Raw genomic sequence first — 6,975 nt, forward strand, 5'->3', positions numbered from 1 at the left:
TTCCTGGTGCTTTTCCATACCTGTTGAAACTTATCTGGGATCTTACCACCTGGAACTTAATTTCTCAACAAAGTTTGAAGAGTACTTGGACAAAACTAAATTCTACCAAACTTTAAAAATAAAATGAACAAATTCCAGAGCAACCAACTGGATAATTCTGTTATATGAGCCGTCACTATAAATGGCTCATTTATCTAAATGGCATCCAATCTCACATGGGCATTCAGGATTTCTAAGAAAGACAATGGCTATTTCTCCAAGCCCTAAAAATCCCATAAGATAGGGGCAGCAGGTAGAAAGCTTTCATTCTTGTCAAAATCAGTCTTGACTTCAGTGTAGCACAGTGTTACGTCCTTGTCCACTCAGGCAGATACCCTTGGTCCACTTAGTCATTGTTCTCGAACTAGGAGCCTTTATGATATAAAATCAACAGCTGAAGAGTAATAAAGGTCAGAGCTCAAAATTAGGAAGAGGGGCATCTTGTTGGTTTAGTTGTTAGAACATGTGACTCTTGATCTCAGGGTTGTGAGTTTGAGCCCACCCTGGGTGTAGAGATGACTCAAAAATTAAAGAAAAAAAAAAAAGCAAATTAGGAAGAAAGAAGCCAAGAAATGGCTGGGAGGAACTTGAACTTGCTGAAGGATTTGTGGGGAGGGAGAGAAAGGGAGAAAATCGGTTGGGAATGAATAATAGGGCACAGAGCAGGTCACATACTCTTACGAATTTCCTAGTTATTTGTCATCTGCTCGCAGATTTTCCCTGATAGTCTCCCAGGATAACTTGGTAGAGTAAATATACTCTTTTGGGGGCAGAAATAAAGATTTAAATAAGGCTAGTAAGTACATTTATGGGCCAGTCCAATCACCAGTGCTGTCACCTTTATTCGGGGGCGCGTTGTCTTTGGACAACGATGATCAGCCGGGAGCTGCTCCCGTTGCCTTACCCCAGCCTTCGGAGTCCTCCTGTTCTACTACAGGGGAATTTTTCTAAAATGCAAGCATTATTGTTTGACAGCCCTGCTTAAAAGCTTTTGGCGACTTTATATTTTCTGCGGAATATACCTCCAGGTTTATGGCATTAAGAAGCTTCGCGTTCTATTCCTCCAACCTTATCTCTTATGACTTCCCTTTATTAATTCTAGCTTCACAGAGTTTTTATAATTTATATCTGAGCTTTCTTATACGTGCCTGACAAACTGCTACTCTACCTTTCAGAGACAGAATCAGGAATTTTTTTCATCTTTGGAAGCACCCTCCTCATAGTCCCACCTCCTAACTCCAAGAAGTCGAAGTAAGTATATATTCATTAATGTTGTCACTCTACCTCGCATACATATCTAACTGCATTTTTTTCCCTCCAACCTATTGCAATTGCTTTTGCACTTAACTCCCATGCTAGACTTTGACTATCTTCAAGGTTGCTATCTAATTTATTTATTTTTGTACATGTAACACATGACACATAATAGGTGCTTCACAATTGTCTGTTGGATCAATGAATGATGTATTCATGCTTAAATCCCGGTATTTAGTTAGTAGCTCAGTAAGTGAAACCAAAGGCTGTTTGCCCAGAGTCAGCCCAGCCTGGGGGTGGGTCCCCTGTGGGGGATGGGAAGTGAGGGAACACTGGTTGGAGAGAAGGGTTTGGGCCCATGCAGATGTGGGTTCATTTTTTAGGAGGAAAAAAGTAATAGCTGGTGGGAGTATCATTATTCCTGAGTAGGGAGATATTCACGATATTATGGAAAAGTAATTATTGTTCGGTTAGGTAATATGAGTGAGAAATATACCATAGTAGAGGCGGCCATGGACAAGTGTTTGGAGGGGGATGAAAAACATGGAAATAGAACTAGATAAATACGAACTGTCCATGGGGTGCCTGGGTGGCTCAGTGGGTTAAGCCTCTGCCTTCAGCTCAGGTCATGATCCCAGGGTCCTGGGATCGAGCCCCGCATCGGGCTCTCTGCTCAGTGGGGAGACTGCTTCCTCCCCTCTCTCTCTCTTCCTGCCTCTCTGCCTGCTTGTGATCTCTGTCTGTCAAATAAATAAATAACATCTTTAAAAAAAAAAAAATACGAACTGTCCATAAGAAAGTGCCTGCTGTGGTCAGGAGGTATTTGAAACTGCAGATGTGGTGAAGAGCAGGGGTTCTATGGTTCTGATCATTCTCTCGGCTGTATTGAGAGGGAGTTGGGTGGCATCTGGGATATGTTTGTGCAGAGAGCGAAGACTGCGATCCTATTTTTCTTTTTTAAATGTCTGATCTTATTTGTAACTCTAGAAAACCTCATTGTTGACTGGCCTCAGACTTAGAGGTAGAAGCTCTCAGGGAAGACAGCCTCTGTCTCTGGACAGTCTGTCGCGGGCGTTTTCCTTCGGTCTCCTTCCTTCTCTTGGCCGGAAGTTTAGCCCGTCCTGCGGCCTCTTGCTTGTTTTACTTCGTGCGCTGTTTCTTCAGAGCCATACGCCGACGTCTCTGTCGGAGGGCACATGGGGTAACAAGGTGCTGAGTCTTGGGCGCTTTGGTTTAGGTTTTTTAGCTTCTTTATTCAGGGACTTTCTCACAACATGCAGGTGGACATCGTCTTCTTGAGAGAGACTGAAAAGCCTGTGGATCCTGGTAGCTCCTTTGCATGCCAAGTGACGAGGCACAGCGGTAAGCCCAGGAATGTCCTTCTCCCCCTTTCTTTTACAATGACCAAGCTGGGAATACTGAGGTTGTATCCACAATGCGACCCCAAGCAGGTTTGCACTTTCTCTCTCCAGTCCTCCTTGGTCTGTAGCACAAATGCCCCTCACTCAGCAGCAGGTGGACACAGCCATGGGTCAGGCCAGCCTGCTTCATGGGGAAGTCTTGTTTATCATCGCCACCACGGATTCAGACCACGTCACCCTTCCCTTCTTCACCCACAGCAGCGACAGCATACCTCTCATAAAAGGTATGAAGTTTGCATTCATCGTCCACTTCAGTGAATTTCTGGCAGCCAGTGGCTGGGAAGGAGATGTTCAGCTCCATCCTGAAGCAGGCTACTGCCTCCCATGAGCCACAAAAAAGAGCGAATGTGATCCTGTGTTTTACTGCATCAGGATTCTCCTCCCCCAAATATGAGGAACCTTCCCAATCTATGCAGCAATGCCTCAGTGATGATGAGCAATAAAGGTTCATGAATTTTCTATTTATTGGTGCTGTAGCAGCTGCTACAGTTTGAAGCTCACAGCTTGGTACCTCGCTGTATACAACTTTCTGACCCAGTGTGTAGCTCTTCTAAAAAATATTTTATAATGAAAATTTTCAAACACACAAGATAGAGAGATTTTACCCATGTATCCATGACCTAGTTTTAACAAATATAAACCTTTTGTGGTCCTTTAATAATATATTTTAAAACAAAATTCTAGGGGCTCCCGGATGGCTCAGTGGGTTAAGCCTCTGCCTTCGGCTCAGGTTATGATCTCAGGGTCCTGGGATGGAGCCTCGTATCAGGCTCTCTGCTTGGCGGGAAGCCTGCTTCTCCCTCTCTGCCTGCCTCTCTGCCTATTTGTAATCTTTCTCTCTGTCAAATAAATAAATAAAATCTTTAAAAATATATATATTTAAAAAAATTCTAGACTCCTATTGCTTCAGACATCAGTATATCATTATGCATCTCTAACTGATAAGGTTTTTAAAAATAATACAGCCCCCATGCCATTATCACATCCAGGGCTGCTTTTAATATGGGCAAGGGACTGGCTCCCTTCCTTTCAGCTCATCCCACTATCCCACTCCTCTGTCAGCTGTGCGTACAGTTCCCCCTTATCCCTGAGCCATTGTCTTTCTGAGAGAAGAACCAGCCATTGTAGCCATCTCCTTGTTCCAGCAGAGTCTCCCATTTGCAAAATATTATCTGTGAAGAATGGAGTTTCCTGGCCTTTGCCTTTGTCCAGCTCACACCTGCTACTTTAGCCAAAAGATGTATTTAATCTGTAGACTAATCTAGCACTATTTCAAGTCTCACCTCTTCCTGATATGTCAAAGCGTTCTTTGCAAAAATCATATAGTCCATTTAAAGGTCTTTGGAGAGGAAAGAACCTGGATAGATGGTAGAGAAGTTTAATTGATCAGAAATTCTGTTTTGATTTTTAGTTCAGAAGCCAGAGTCTTAAGATTTATATCTTAAGCCATGCCAGGATGCTTTCAGAAGTTTTGTAAGTGATGTTTAGGGTAATAATAATAATCACTTTTGCAATTTATTTTTTCTTAGGAAAGCCATTGGGAAGGAATCCCTTGGTACTTGAAAATTATTGAAAATGTAGTATGGAATTTCTAGACTAGTCCGCAAGCTCCATCAGAGCGGATATCTAATTACCTAGTACACTGCAATGTTGATTGCACCTGGTATATAGTGAGTTCCAAGCATAGTAAGTTCTCAGTGAATATATGCTGAATGGACAAATAGAGATAATGTGCAGTTTTTCCTCCTTTTAAGCTGTCCTGTTGGTGAGGCTGAGGTCTAGCAAGATCTATGAATTATTCCTTTACCTCCAGCAGAAGCCACAGATGTTGACTCTTTCCTGAGCTCCTGACTCATCTCCCCAGTCTTTGGTTTGGATTGCATCTCTCTTTCACAGCTTCTTGGGGATGCTGCTGCCATCGGTTATTAGCACATGACTGCCCCAGCATCTGTTCTTTCTTACTGCATACAGAGATGGGAGAGAAAGGCAGGAACTTTACTACTTCTACCACACCACAGGCTTACCTCTAGGGAGCCATAACATGGGTACCAAGAGGGAGAAAGAGAATGAAGTGGGTGGAGATTTTTGAGTTGTTTGTATTAAGATTAAGATTGAGATTAAGCAGTGATCACAAGTGAGAGTAATGGTTATGTGCCACCGTGTCCTCCTGAGTTTTAAGATTAGAGGGTACCATTTACTATAATATCAAAAATGAAGTGTTCCTCACATGGGGACTTTTCTCTTTTTTAGAGAAAAATTGCTCTCATTTGTGGATAACATGTAGGGCAGAAATGAAGAAGTCTGTTCGTTTCAGTGATTTCATCTAGTTTCCTTTCTCTTGCATTCCTAGGATTGTAGCCTTTGTTAGTAAAACCTGCACAAAGATGTTTACCCAATGAGCGCCTGCCAGTTCAGATCATTTGGCTTTTTTTCTGGAGGTGTGAGAAGAGGGGTTGAAGGGTGACTGGGTAGGAATGGCTTTTATTTTTTTTATTTTTTTTTAAAGATTTTATTTATTTATTTGACAGAGATCACAAGTAGGCAGAGAGGCAGACAGAGAGGGAAGGGGAAGCAGTCTCCTTGCTGAGAGCCGGATGGCAGGGGGTGGAGGGGGGTGGGGCTCTATCCCAAGATCCTGGGATCCCAAGACCCTGGGATCCCAGGACCCTGGGATCATGACCTGAGCGGAAGGCAGAGGCTTTAACCCACTGAGCCACCCAGGCACCCCAGGAATGGCTTTTAAAGTAGACTTATTAACTGTAAATTTTGGAGAAGTGAATCATGACTCTGTTGTTTTACTTCATTTACATAAATTTACAAATAAATTACAGTTTCAGGCAAGCAGGCAAAAAAAAAAAAAAAAAAAAAGAAAGAAAAGAAAAGAAAAAAGAAAAGAAAAAAGAGGAACATGTGATTCCCAGCCTTTGCATCACACCTTTTTTGGAATCTTGACCTTTACTGATTGTAGTTACTGGTTTACTAACTTTAACAATTACTGGTTTAAGTCTGTTAACTAGGGGGTATTCTGATTACAATGAACCAATAGTGGTTCAAACATAACAGAAATTTATTTTTTTTTTTGTTCATGTGATAATAGTGGGAATGTGTACAAGTCCCTATTACTCAGGGGCTCAGGCTAACAGAGGCTCTGCCATGTAGAAGCTTCCAAATGTCCAAATATCCAAAGTTTTTCTTTTTTCTTTTTCCTTTTTAGTTAGTTTGTATAGAAACAGAGCAGATTTGTATGTATCAAGCTTGGAAGTAGGATACATAATTTCTCCTTGTAGTCCATTGTTTAGAATTCAGTTACATGATCACATCTAACTTCAAAGGAGTCTAAATAAAGTAGTTGTTTAACCTAGGTTCTCGAGAAAATAGAATCTGAGGCAAGGACTAAGCGCTGATGTTTGTTTGAGAGATACAAGATACAAGATACAAGAGATACAAGTTCAGGGCTGGGGGCACCTGGGTGGCTCAGTGGGTTAAATCCTCTGCCTTCGGCTCAGGGTCCTGGGATCGAGGCCTGCCTGCGTCGGGCTCTCTGCTCAGCAGGGAGCCTGCTTCCCTTCCTCTCTCTCTGCCTGGCTCTCTGCCTACTTGTGATCTCTGTCTTTCAAATAAATAAATAAAATCTTAAAAAAAAAAAAAGTTCAGGGCTGGAAGAGTGGGGGAAAAAGGAAGTAAGGTGGAGAAGGAGGGTAAGCCCTGCAAGGTAACATGCAGGCTATTGCTTTATATGAAGCTGAAGAGATAGTAGGTCAATTAGCAGGTTAACTGGCTTGGCCGGGCTGCATGGTGAAATCATGCTTCAGAACATTCCGTTGGAGGGAGAAAAGGAAAGATTTTATCTGTCTGATTCTTTTCCATCTCTTACCTCTTACTGGTCAAAATTTGCCCCATAGTCTGCTCCTCAGCACTACTGGGTTTGCACCATCCAACATTCCAGCAGCTTCTCAGAAGCCAAAACAAATGCTCTTGGGTGTGGCATTTCATCTGAATCTGAATCTGAGTTAGAAAGAGGCAGGAGGAGACAGGGACGTGAGGGTGGCTGGTTGGCCTCAAGTAGCAAAAATTCTGAGTATGTTGGTTGTGGTGGCAGCTGTCTGGAGGATAAGTGAGGCTAATACAATTTGTAAATTGCAAAAAGATGTCTTACAGTCTGCCCCTTGCACCACTATGATCCATTTATGTCCTCCAATTATATCTGGTTCACGAACTAAAATATGGGAACACCATTTTTTTATTATTGTTGTTAGAACAA

General features: G+C 42.4%; 1 pseudogene across 1 annotated transcript; it reads right to left on the reverse strand.

Moving 5' to 3' along the window:
• Positions 1 to 2,433: 2,433 nt before the first annotated feature.
• On the reverse strand, positions 2,434 to 3,015 carry LOC308356262 (small ribosomal subunit protein eS6-like; annotated as a pseudogene). Its single transcript has one exon. The product of its transcript is annotated as a small ribosomal subunit protein eS6-like (transcript).
• Between the last annotated feature and the right edge of the window lie 3,960 nt (positions 3,016 to 6,975).

This window comes from Martes martes, assembly GCF_963455335.1.
Source record: "Martes martes genome assembly, chromosome: 1".
NCBI lineage: Eukaryota > Metazoa > Chordata > Mammalia > Carnivora > Mustelidae > Martes > Martes martes.